The 13,503-nt window shown below is 46.3% G+C and overlaps 2 protein-coding genes and 1 non-coding gene across 8 annotated transcripts in view; 2 read left to right on the forward strand and 1 right to left on the reverse strand.

Annotated features, from left to right (window-relative positions):
* LOC105562804 (gephyrin-like) overlaps positions 1 to 1,944 on the reverse strand; it is a 6,771-nt gene extending 4,827 nt beyond the window's left edge. For 2 of the 3 annotated variants that reach the window (XM_012013882.1, XM_012013881.1), the window contains exon 1: positions 1,173 to 1,942. The gene's annotated coding sequence lies outside the window, so the exon portion shown is untranslated. Of the gene's footprint in view, positions 1 to 1,172 lie in introns of all 3 variants that reach the window. The other variant, XM_012013883.1, reaches the window with a different exon arrangement.
* Positions 1,945 to 2,219: 275 nt separating this feature from the next.
* The window catches only part of LOC105562805 (protein-tyrosine sulfotransferase), a 92,658-nt gene continuing 81,374 nt past the window's right edge, over positions 2,220 to 13,503 (forward strand). For all 4 annotated transcript variants that reach the window (XM_012013886.1, XM_012013885.1, XM_012013884.1 and 1 more), the window contains exon 1: positions 2,220 to 2,651. The gene's annotated coding sequence lies outside the window, so the exon portion shown is untranslated. The remainder of the gene's footprint in view (positions 2,652 to 13,503) is intronic.
* Trnas-aga lies at positions 12,982 to 13,054 on the forward strand. The gene has a single exon. It is a non-coding gene; the product is annotated as a tRNA-Ser (tRNA).

The following is a 13,503-nucleotide window of genomic DNA, read 5'->3' on the forward strand; positions in this document are numbered from 1 at the left end:
GAACCAGTAAATTATATTATAAATTACATATTATATATAATTTATTATATGTTATAAATAACGCGAGGAAATATAAAGTTTACAAAGCTCCAAAAAGAAATTAAATCTGCGAGAAGATTCTATTGCAAAAGTAGTTTATTGTCAGAGCTGTTGGCGTGACGAAACCCTGCCTGAAATAATTCTACAAAATTCTATTTAAAAAAAATTAAATATAACTGCCAGAATCTAAGAGATTCTACGTAAATGTAAAAAGGAACACTTGGTGTTAATTTTTGTAATATTCTAACAAGTAAGCAGAAGTTTGAATTTTTTAAGACTTTGTTTCTCAAATTTTTAAAACTATACAAAGCTTCGTACTAATTTTTATTTGTCTAGTAACCAAAAACAAAACTCGTGACGTCACATTAATCGCTTCGCGGTCCAATCGAAAGTGCTAAAGCCCGTATCAGACTACGGATTGGGATTGGGATTAGATTGAAATTTAACCAATCACAGTAAAGTTTACTAATCTCAAGTTCAGTAACTTTTACTCCGATTGGTCAAATTTCAATCTAATCCCAATCCCAATCCGTAGTCTGATACGGGCTTTACAGAGAGGAACGAGAGCCTCGACCAATCACGAGCGTCCCGCTGTTTTCGTGCGCTCGTGATTGGTCGAGGCTACGCGGTTTTAAGTTACTAGACAAATAACCGAAACGCAATCCATGTTCGATCCGTACCGTTGCGAATTGATCCGCAGTGCCATGAAGCTTCGTAAAGCCCGTATCAGACTACGGATTGAGATTGGGATTAGATTGAAATTTTACCAATCAGAGTAAAAGTTACTGAACTTAAGATTAGTAAACTTTACTGTGATTGGTTAAATTTCAATCTAATCCCAATCTCAATCCGTAGTCTGATACGGGCTTAAGGTTAATCGGGTTACACGTGCGTGCTTATTGTAGAACCAAGCATTCAGTAGCTGCGTTCGGCATTGCAAATCCGAGACGTCGATGTGCTCTTCCCCCTTCTCTATCTCATTCTCCTCTCTCTCGTTTACTCGAGTGCAAAAGAGCACTCGGACGCCTCGGATTCGCAATGCCGAGCGCAGCTTTTGACGACGATAACGCGTAAGTTCACCAACCAGTATTTCGATTTTATCGTAAAATTAATGAGAATATTGTAACGAGTACCTGATTTTCCGTCGAGCGCACGTTCCTAGTATCTTCAGATTCGCTCCGGAAGCGCCGAAAAACCCGCGTCAGGTCCAGTCGGCCGAAAACGCTATACAGGTGTGCACCCTGGTGGACTCCTCCTGCCCACTGGACGCGGTAACATTTGCCGCGCCGCGGAACTTGGCTAGGGAAACCAGCGCCAGCCAATCAACTTCTCGTGCGCTCGGACGTGACAGACGTTTCTTCTTGCCGCGGCAAACGTTACCGCGTCCAGTGAGCAGGAGCCGTGACTTCGCGCCGACGGTTCACAATAGACTGTTTTCGACCGAGGTATTTACGGCGCTACGTCATTTCGTGGAAAACCGACGCTCGGCGACCGAGCGTTGTTTACCGCGCTGCTCAGTTTTTTTCGGATCGACGCTCGGCGGGACGCGGGACAAGGTGACGCCGTACGCAGGATCATTCACGCGACGGCAGTTGGGCGATTCGGTCGTGTCCGCGCCGCTCCGTTTATCGATATTATTCGTGATACGCGTTCGCGAAAAATGCGGGAGGGAAACCGCGCGAACAATCGGCGTTCGGTATTCGTCGTCGCGCGATCGCCGAATCCCCGCCATTTGCCGTCGACGCTCGGTTAGCCGGCAGGACGGACACCTAGCGCGATTCACGCTTGAGATCTGTACGTCCGCGAGTCGAAGCTAGCTTGAAATCAAGCCTGTCGCACGGTGCCAGGCAATGGGGAATAGAATTTTTGACGCGTTGGATTCGTCGGAAATCTCCTTCCTGCCGGGTGCACGATTCTTGGATTCGCTCGAGGAAGAAACGTATGCGGAAAAGTTGCCGAGTCGACTGGCTATTCGCATGGGCCTTTAGCAAATCGACTTTCAACTTTTCTGTCGGAGCAGGATTTTCGCGTACGTTTCTCCTTGGAGTGAATTCGAGAATCGTTGCGTTTGGGCCACTCGGACGTATCTTGCGCCGGTAAAGTAGAGCTCTTGGACCGGTAACTAACGGCAGCCGGAGCGAAGCGCGCGACGCCGCGGGGCGGCGCGCGGCTCGCGGCCGTCCGCCCTTTTCCCGCCCTCGCTGTCGGTCGGCGGAGTCGGGCAGTAGCAGCTGACCGATGGAAGCGTTCGGAGTGGTTTCTTCCGCACACGGCCCCGCAGTCCTCGCGCTCGTGCGTGTCCGCGTAAGCTCGTGCGGTTCCTCGGCCGGGGTCCGTCGATCGCGTCACGTCGGTCGGCGTGCGTCGCGTCGCGTCGCGTGTGACCCGAGAGCGTAAAGCCGGCGCCGCGGCGGAACGGAGGAATCCGCGAGGACGCCGCATCTTCCACGTCGATTGTGAAACTAGTGAAAGGCGCGCGCGACACGCGGGACGACGACGACGAGGAGGAGGAGGAGGACGACGACGTGGACGAGGACGACGCTGCTGCCTGACGACGACGGGTCACGGGTGGAATTGGCCCACGGTCAGCGGAAAACGCACGCCAACGCCGGGTGAGTAGCGATCTTCATTTCGTCGGCTCTTCCGTCTCGCTCGCGCGCTCGCCGATTCCGGCGACTCCTCGCGATTCTTCGCGGCCGCGCCAAGTTGTCCGCGTCCACTTTCCCCGATAAGTTTCTCGCGAATCGTCCCGCGGAATCGTCCTCCCCCTCGTTACCGTGCGCGACGCTCGCGCGGAACGGCATGTACGATCGCACGACGCCACGCTCGCGAGTCCGTGCGCGCGCGGATCAGCGGTTGTGCGTCGCGCGAATTTTCGTCGTCACCGGGGGGGATCGCGGCGCGCGTACGTGCGTGCACAGCGCGTACGTGCGTGTGTAACGCGCGTCCGGGCCAGCGGCCGCGCGCGTACGAGACTTTCGCGTTCTCGCGACTCCGCGACTCCCGGGGTGACTGACACCTGATGCGTCGATGACCGTGCCATGCGTGGAAATCTAGGGATCCGTCCACTGAATGGCGACGGACGCGTCTCTCTCTCTCTTTCTCTCCCGCGGGACAGGTCGAGCGAGGAGGCCGCGCGTTTATTTTTGTCCGATGACAAAACACCCGGCGTCGCTCGCCGCGACCGTCCGCCTTACGTAAACACGCATTTTTCTCGCGCGGGGGCGAGGGAGGAGAAAGCGTCAGATGGCGTGGCGTCCTTCCGGGGTGGACGAGCCGCGACCTCCTGGACATCGCGGCGGCGGCGTCGGCCGACGACCGGCGATCTCCAGGATGTGTATTTTTGCATATTTTTGCGCGCGCGCACATTCAGCATTCGTAGGTAAACACTTGAAATTGCCGTCCCCCTGTTGTTTACGCATCTTTTATGCACACTCGAAAACATGATCTTGCGACTGCAACAATTTTCCATACAGGGTGTTCCAGAGGGAAATGTCAATATTCTGGGAGACGATAGTCTCGGTCGTTTTAAGCAAAAATGTTTATACTAATGTATGTCCCATTCGCCACTGTTTCCGAGATAGAGCTACTCGAATGCCTCGTGTATTTACTCTTTTTCCGAGGGGGAAACCGCCGATCAAAATCTTGCACACCAATGCCCACTAACGGGCATTACTTTATCTTGTTATCTTATTTTGTCTTATTTTATCTTTACAATGTTCCAGCGAGGCCTAATGCCCAAAAATGCCCGTTAACGCCGCAAATCTGTACACTACAATGCCCTCGCGTTTTTCTGTACACTTCACCCCGTCATCCAAACTCATAAACGTCCGCGGGAATTTAGGGTCAGAGCACAAAGTAACGCGACAGCTTACGACAAAGACGCGAGCGTAAGCGTAGACAGCGCACAAGCTTTGGCGTAAAAGTAACGTCATATGTAATTGGGCGCAGGTACGACATACGCCAAAGCTTGTGCGCTATCTACGCTTACGCTTGCGTCTTTGTCGTAAGCTGTTACGTTGATTTTGTGCCCCGACCCTTACTCCTATACCGTCTGTTGACCGTTGTGCTGATAACATTGTAGAAATGTTCAAAACGCCTCGCATACTCACAAAACTCGAATATGCAGATATGCTGTTTTTACGTATTCCAACATTTATTATGACGTGTAAAAAAAGGTATCAGCTGAACAATAAATATTAGAAATTAGTACGTAGCTTTTCTTTCCTGTCAGTAATTTTGCAGCTGCACATTCAAAAGGCTCTATCTCGGAAACAGTGGGGAATGGGGCATACATTCATATAAACATTTTTGCGTAAAATGACCGATCGAGGGGGAGACCGCTGAGGGCATTACTGGGCATCACTAGGCATTTTTGGGGCACCAGGCCTTGCTGGGGCAATTTAAGGGGCATTGTATAGCTAAAATAAGATAATAAGATGAAGTAATACCCACTGGGCATTGGTGGGTATTGGTATGCAAGATTTTGGTCAGCGGTTTCCCCCTCGTGACCGACACTATCACCTCCCAGAATATTGACCCTCCCTCCTGGGACACCGTGTATACGAGAAAACGGCTGAGATATATTATACAAAGGTACAACCAAGCTGCGAAATCGCATATATTTTGTCTTGATCAATATAGGTTTTATGGGAAAGCGTACTTTTTTCTTCGGAATGACTACGCCCATTGGGTTATCGCGCGTCGCGTTGTCGCGCTGGTCTGCAAGAGCCATAACAGATGCACGAAATAGCGATGAATTTTTGTCGCGACACCTAGAAATCTACCTGCGTTAGTCAGATTTTTTAGTGCATTTTTTTAGTACCATTTTTACGTATTCCTCAACACCGGTGAGCTCGAGCGCGCAATCGACGCTGCGATTTCAAATTCGAACGTTTGCGTTGTGAATTTTGAACTGCACATTCAAATGGCCCTATTTCGAAAACAGCGGGGAACGGGACGTATATTCATATGAACGTTTTTGCTTACAATGACCGACACTATCACCTCCCAGAATACCGACCTTTCCTCCTGGGACACCCTGTATACGAAAAAACAGCTGAGATATACAAAGGAATGACCAGTGCTGCGAAATCGCATATGTTCTGTTTTTAATCGATACAGGTTTTATGGGAAAGCGTACTGTTTTTCCCACAAAGAATGTACGCCCATTGGATTATCGCGTTGGTCTGCAAGTGCCATAACAGATACACGAAAAAGCGAGAAATTTCTGTTGCGCCACCTAGAAATCTACCTGCGTTAGAGCCGGAGCAGAATAGCTGCCTTGTATTCTTAAGTCGCGAGACAATTATTGTGCGTTACTTTAAGACAAGGATTTAAAACACCAAACCTTGTCGTGAGAGTACAAGACAGCCGTTCTGCTCAGATCCTTAGTTGGATTTTTTTGAGCGCATCTTTTCTAACACCATTTTTACGTATTCCTCAACACCGGAAAGCACAGCCGCGCGATCGACGCTGCGATTTAAAATTCTAACGTTTGTGTTGTGAATTTCAAATTCTAACGCGTATATCTCGGGATTTTTAATTCTAGCGTATCGTGGGAGAACACGTCGAATGTGGTTTGTTAGGAATTAATAATCGCGCGACCTCGTGTGTGAAGAGGTTTTCGTCGAGCGCAACGTTGAAATCAACATAACGTGGACGTGAAATATTATTGATAACTATAATGTAATAAAAATAAAATAATATAATACGTTGATTTTCTCTTATTAGCTTTTTCGGTATAAATCGGTTTAGCGATTCGCGGATTATTTAACTGATATAATCATAAATTTTTAACGTTACGCGAAATAACAATGCACTTTCATATTCATAACCAGAATGCTGAGACTCCGTTTCCGATGCATTTGCGTAGTCGTTTTTATCAATTTTTTTCCGGGAGAACCGTAGGGAAAATTGCAACAAAATGAAAGGAATCATTAATGGGCTTGAAATTATCTGGATTTCAGCTTTATTTCCTTATTAATGAGAATTGATTGCGCCTTAATTAAAACGTCGAAGCAACCCGTGATAGGATTTTAAAATATAAACGATTGTAAATGAAGATGCGAATGAAACTTCTGGCAAACGTTAAATTAAATATAACGAAACTTCATTATTCATCTAAATTGACTTTACTTGGCCGAAGTTTGGATCCAGCGTTTAATCACGAGGATAGTTTGTGTTGAATATTACACAGTTGTTGCAAAGGATGACGATTTTCGCGAAAGTTCTTCTCTGCGCGGCGGACGGTCGGGAAGGGGAGGCGGGAGATTTGCAAGAAATGCAAATTTATCGAAGAGTCCATAAGTGAAAATGAACAATCGCGAGACGGAATTCTGGAAAACATCCCGCGCGAACAAGATTTAATAATTGTAAGAGGAAGCTAATTCTGTAATGCTGTTAATTCCCGGCGAGGGAATTTTGAATGCAGCTATTTCACGATATTACATTAGCATTTCGTAAGTAATTTCGCGCAGATATTTCGGGCATTTTAGACATTTGTACAAACATTTGTTGAGCATATTCCAACACACCGTTTGTGCAGTTTCGATGCTAATCGATTGTACTGCCGGCAAAATGTTTACACGCATGTTATCCGTTAATTTCCGTTGTAATTAGTCTAATTTATAATTGATTAAATTCAGAAGCCACGAGTGAAGTTTCGATTCGGCGAGAACAATACAATCTGATGCCGATTGTTTCTGTATTACTTCGTCTTCATTATTTTATTTTTATTAGGCACGCGTGGCTTTCAAGATCTTTCGAACGCGTGGAACGCCTTGAAAACTAATCTTATTTCACTTAAAAAGATAGACGAATTTATGCATTCCGTTATAGCAGAAATAACAAAAGAAATATAGAATCCCGTTACATTTAACGTATCGGCGTCGGTGAGAAATGTAAGTTAAAAATTAAGCGGATTGAATCTCAGAAAATTACACGTGCACTGTCGTGGAACTGCACTTGTTAGCTATACATTAATTTATCTCACTAATTTATCTCGATGGATGCTACGGTGAAATAGAAGGATAGTAATCTATAAGCCGGGCGGATCGAGGATTTAATTGAAAATACGTGTACTTTCATCTTACGATACAAAAGCACATCTTCCGTGGCGCCGAAGGAGTGTCGTAAATTATTCTCGTCGCCGTGCAAAGTTGAGTCTCTTCTGCTTACAATATTGTACGAAAGACGCGACGAAACTCGGACGGTACGCAAAATAAATACGCGGCGCGCACACACGCGCATATGCAACATACGTGCACACTGCTGACGGCACTGCGGTATACAGCAAGTCAATATCATAAACGTAATATGGGTGGGCGAGCGAAAACAATAGCGGTCAGCCTGAGAAGAAGAGTGAAGTCATCCAAACGGAAAAGCGTCGAGTTGTTTTCCGCAGGCTTATCGGAAATGTATCAGTTTGTATCTGCACCGTGCGATTATTCCGCAAAGGAAGCGCAATTACAAAGTATATTCCACCTGATTACGGATAACCTGCACTCGCGTTTACCGCTCTTTATCGGGGCACATCCGTTTTGCTAAACGAGCTGCGGTGCGTATGCCGTTTTTTTCCCTCCTCTTTTCCTTATCTTCTCGCTGCACGAATCACCGATCTCCTCTCTCTCTCTCTTTGCCGGTGTCGTATCGAGCCGCATACAAAATGCTGGTTTTGAATCAACGATTTTCACTCTCGGCGAAACCAGACGTGTGTAATTGAAAAAGAAATTCGATAACGCGCTTCTCACGTTTCTCAGAAAATAAACGCCCGAGCGTCTTTAATATCGTTTACAGCACGCGATATATAAAGATTACTATTATACTTTCGCGTTTCTTTTGTTCCACGATAAGAACAATTGACTGTATTCCTACACTGATAAATAACATTACTTTGCTCAAGAAAATTACTCATTAGGTGGCTCCTAATAGCTTATTAACATAAATTTAAAAAAATGAACGAATTAAACATGCATTTCTTTAATTCAAGTATTTATCGAGGGGTAAACCGCTGAGGGCATTGTGGTGTACAGATTTGCGGCATTGCTGGGCATTATAGGCATTTTTGGTGCATTAGTTCGGGCATTATGAAGATAAATAAGACAAAATATGATAAAGTAATGCCTAGTGGGCATTGGTGTACAAGATTTTGGTCAGCGGTTCCCCCCTCGGTATATTTATTAAATATCAAACAGTAGATAATTTTAAATTTAAAAAATTTTACTTTAATTCTATAAAACGTTTGCTAAGATATAAGTTTTACAGCGAAGAAAATTGGATTTCTTATTTGACGAAAACAACGATTTCATTTCACGAATAGTATTCTCTATCTCATGAAATCTTTATTATAACGATATAAATTAATTTACTTAATGTAATACACAGGTTTACTTGAAATTTGATATTTTTGTTTAAACAATAAATATTTACTTTAGTGAAAAAATACTTTTAATAAAGCTACGATATTCAAAAAAAAATTTTTTTAATCAGTGTAAGGATCGCGAAGGGCTTGATTGTCTTGGGGATCCTTTGTTTTCTTACTACTCCGACTCAACGGCGTTTTATACAAGCCGTGGATAAATTGTTATTTATATTATATACTATAACGCGTGCTGTTCTAAACGCGCTGTTTAAAAAGCCTCGTTATCTGATAGAATTTATGACGGTACATATTTCAGCTTCGTATACGTGTAACGCGATAATATCCGTCGTGAGGCAGAACTGGTATAATTGGTAGGTCAATAACACTGAAATGTTATTACGGGCACAACGATAATAATGAGTGTGTCTAGCTGGATACGTGAGACCCGCGAGCATACGTAACTAATTGACCCATTTAATCGCGCGGACAATGTGTAAAACAAAACATTAAAACGAGACCTATCCATGTCTCGTAGCAATTTGCTCCCGCCGCTGCTTGAATAATTTGTTTTCTGAAAATTGGATTGTGACCAGCGCGATATACGTCGCCCTATCGCCGGCCGGTAATTGCCGTAGTATACGGTTACGGGAATATGGAGAAATATTTCGCGTTTATCTTAACAAAAAAGATCTCCGGGACGGCATTCAAGCGTCCTTACCCGCTTATCCGCGACATCCGTTAGGTTTATCATCGCGAGAGAATCGCGTCCATCCCATAATTAGCTCGATCAATCTTACGCGAGTGTTACCTGATAGCGGCTACAGTGCTGCAAGCGTTTCCTACGTCGGTCGAATAATCGTTGCGATCGTTCCGGGGTGATATACGGAGGATCACCCGATAGCAACGGGGTAAAATAGCGATCTCGCCTGGCCGTGGATACGGTAGCCGGCCATTTCGAATCGTTAACGCGTATACGCGAAAATCCACAGCGTCCTTGTTTCCGACGTTCGAACACGCGCGCTACCCGGCCGTAAATCAAGACCGATCGCCGCGCCGGGTCGCCGTCGACGTGGTGCACCGCCGCGCCGGGTCGCCCCCGCGCGAATCGAGCGCCCCTCGTGTATTCGCATTCGACACACGTGCACGGCACTCCTGGTGCACGCCGGGAGCGAGGGGGTGGCTCGGGGCTCCTTTCGAGGAACCTCTCTCGGGAGAGAGACCGAGTTTGTCGAGCAACTTGTTGCGGTGACGACGACGTCTCTGCGCCCGGACGGATCGAACGTCAGCCACCGCGTCGTTACGTCACTCCGCCGGGACGGCGGCGTGTCTTAGCGACGTATTCCGGTTCTGCGTTAACGATACCTGCCTGTCTAGAATCTTACCTATGAAAGGAGCACCAGCGGCAGAGAGATGAGATACCGTAGCTTCCGATTATTCGAGGCACAATGAGACGTCCATTATCCGCGCAGGCAGATAATGGTGCACCTGTTAGCCATTATCCGCGCGAGATACGTCCGAGTAAATGAAGATGTGAATGAGGCGGCGGATAACGGCATGACGAACGATACAGATATAATAGGGTAAATCAACGTCGCTGGCAATTGGGCGTTTCGGAAAATTATATCGTGGGATCTCGCTCGCCCGAATTTCGGATCGATCTGACGAGCGTCGGCTCGTCGGCGAAAATGAATTCGTCATCGGTCGGGCGCGGTTTCCGCGCGGATAATCCCTCGATTAGCGCTCGATCGGGCGCCCGGCGCGGCGTTTAAAACGAAACGCGTATTCGCGGCAAAGAGATCGCGGACGCGCGCGCGGCAAACCGCCCCGGCGCGTATGTAGCGCGCGCGGCCTACCGCTTTGCAGCTCCGCGCATTCGCCGGCGATCATTCACGGTAGTTCTGTTTCCGATAGTTAAACTCGCTGCGCCTGCCTTACGCACATGACGTAAATCACGGGGCGCAATCTCGGTATCTCGTAATTTACGAGGTAAATGACCTCACCCGCACGCCAGCCGCGGGCTCGGCCCCGGGTATACGGGGTGATTTGGAAAGAGGGTTGCGAACCTGGGCGGGCGTTTTGCTAAGTCTAAGTAAGACGGAGAGTGCCCCGGCACGAGCGTGTTCCGCGATACACTCCGGAGGACGCGGTTCCTCCCGCGGCCTTGTTACTTGGACGGCGCGCGGTGCACCGCATTGTTTTCCACCGTCCTCTCGCAATCTCTTCCAATTCTCCCTGGAGCGCCGGAGATCCACGCGATCCTTCGGAAATTCGTGTTCGCGCACTACCGACGCGCTCGTTCACGTCCGTGTGATATTCCTCGGTGATGAATGCGTTCTTCGGGTACGCTCCGCGAATTGTTATATGAGAAAAGTTGGAGAAAAGGGTAAATGGTATACGTGAAAAGAACTTGTTAGTTTTGGCCTCGTCTCGCGGAACCTCGCGAAAACAAGGGTCGGTCCTCCGACGGTTCTCTCTAACCCGGTCTCCCGTCTCGATACTTTTACTGGGGGAAAAATTATTTCCGCTTCCAGCGGGTATTGTTCCATACGCGAACACTGGACTACAGTTATAAATGCCAGGTTAACATAAAGCTTTATCAGCGGCGAATTTAATTAATTTTGCCGAGGTTAATTAAATTCGCCGGGGTCTCCTCCCCTATTATTCATTTCGATCGAATTTAATTAATTCGCCGCCGCGCATTTTTTTCCCCCCCCTTAAACGGCCGAAATGTAAATGAAAGGGAACGGCCGATGCGAGGCCCGTCGACGCTCGGGCACGATAATGCGCGACGGAGGGCTTCGCGCCCCGTTTTCCACGATAAAATTCTTCGGAACATGCCGGCGGTCGTTAAGCTCGTTAATGAGTCGTCAGCGAACGGCCGCGATGTACGGCGCGTCTCTGTCAAATAGGTCATACGCGTTAAATGTACCGCTCGTCGCGCGGAGGGCGGTCATGAAATATTCATCGCGACGGCGAAATCGCGGTGTATTTATTTTCGAGCTCGCCGCGGAAAAATCCCCTGCCCACGTCACAGCTCTACGCTCGAGAGCCGGAAAAACGCTCTGGATAGTCCCTTTTTCCTTAACACTTGTTACGCTGTTTTACGTAACAGGTTTTTCGACTCGATCGAATTCATTCGCATCTATTTTGTTCCAGTTTATTCGGAAAGCGTACGCCTATGGGGGGGGGGGGGGGAAGAAGCAACACCGAGTCGAGCTTTTCGACTCGTAAAGGAACCTCCTGGTAACCAAACTCATCTGCTTCGCATTAAATAAATTGTGAGAATAACGGTCTCCTATTAACGTTTCGCTTGAAAGAACGTGATTCTAAATTTCCTTAAATTCTCTTTAGCGTAACAGTTCGCGGTTCCTGAATGTCGGCTTAAATCAAGTTCCCTAGTCTCGAGGGTATAAATTATATAATTTGCAATTATGCCTCGGTATACATTTAACGTGCACAGTTGAGGTATTTTAATTAAATAGCGATATTTTTTTAACGTCACGAGCAGCATTGTTTCGGAGCTTCGGTCTTGTGGAACAAATTCAAAGTGCCCATTTCATTGTGTAATTCATAAAGCTTTTGCAGCGGTACAGAGGGCTTGAAAATCTGATAATTTTCCATTTATTTTCTCCTTTAACGTTCGATTGTGGCGCGATTATGATCGCTAGTTGGACTATGTCAACTGAAGGTGCATTAGGGATATATATTCGACGCAACGACAAAGCAGACGCGAAATGCAATAGCACGTAACTGCATTCGCGTTACTTAATTCGATTACGTGCACAAGACGCGCGTGCCGCGAATCGCGCGCATCGAAACCAGTTTCCACCGGCGTAGTTTCCACTCCACTAATTTCCGTTCGAAAGTGTTCATGGTCACAGGAGAAATGTTGCTCATAGGTTGCGACAGGGTGACGTTTATCTTGCGTAACGAAATTTTCGCACGAGAATCGACCCGCGAGCTAAGCTTTTCTCTAATCAACGGTTTATCGAAAGCCTGCTATTCGTGGCCGATCCATTATTCGACGAATCGTACTCTCAATAGTGTTTGGCGCATGACTCGTCGATTTACGAGTCACCTGTTACCCCTTTGCTGTCTCGGAGTAATAAAAAGGCTTTCAGCAAGATGAACGAATGAATGGCGGGGGCACATCTTGCGCGTGGCCGAGACTTGTCTTGGGTTACAAACTTTTTCAACGTAATGAAAACAACCGCGTTTACGACACCTAGTTAAAACATGCGATCGAGGTAAAAGCATTGATGTGTGAAAACTCGTGCGAGTCCAGCTGGCAATGCTTTACATACTTATGTCGACAGATCCACGATCGAAAGGATACGTTCTCTCGGTGACTGATTGAAAGTGGAAAACGGAAACAGGATTTCAGACACTTAATAATTGAAAAGTCGGCAACGCCACGACATTCTTGATAACGGGCGTCAATTCCAACTTAAAATAGAGACTGGATAGCTAATTAATAATTTTAATCTCTTAAAATTTGCCAGTTAGCGTGGCTTAGCAATTTTTCTACGTTGGTTAATCGTGTACTGTCGTCAAATAATGATTTACGTTAATTATTAAATGCCTCGGTGGTCGAATTGGTAAGACGCTCGCCTAGAGTGTAGGGAGGTCCAGGTTCAAACCCTGGCTGAGGTAATATTTTTTGCAAGAAATTTCTTCAATTAGAATTTGCCAGTTAGCGTCGTTTAGTAATTTTTCTACATTGGTTAATCGTGTACTGGCGTCAAACAATTCTTTACGTCAATTATTAAATGCCTCAGTGGTCGAATTGGAGAGACGCCACATCTCTTACACTGCACTCACGTCTACTACACAATTCTTCCCATTTTTCAGTTTTAACTGTTTGTAATGTTGAAACGGAACGGTCAATAATTTTGATTTTTTTTCCCAGTTATTCGTTCTATTTTACTTTATAACATATTTGTTTCCCATACACGAATCTCTCACTCACCGTTGAGCTTAAAAAAACTAAAATGTGCCATTATTTGCGTTTGCAAACGCAAAAACTAATATTTTAACACATAATAATATGTGTAAATAATATTTCACGTGTAATAATATTACAACGCATTATATTGTTACAT

This window comes from Vollenhovia emeryi, unplaced genomic scaffold (genome assembly GCF_000949405.1).
Source record: "Vollenhovia emeryi isolate VEMERY1.0 unplaced genomic scaffold, V.emery_V1.0 DF939183.1, whole genome shotgun sequence".
Classification (NCBI taxonomy): domain Eukaryota; kingdom Metazoa; phylum Arthropoda; class Insecta; order Hymenoptera; family Formicidae; genus Vollenhovia; species Vollenhovia emeryi.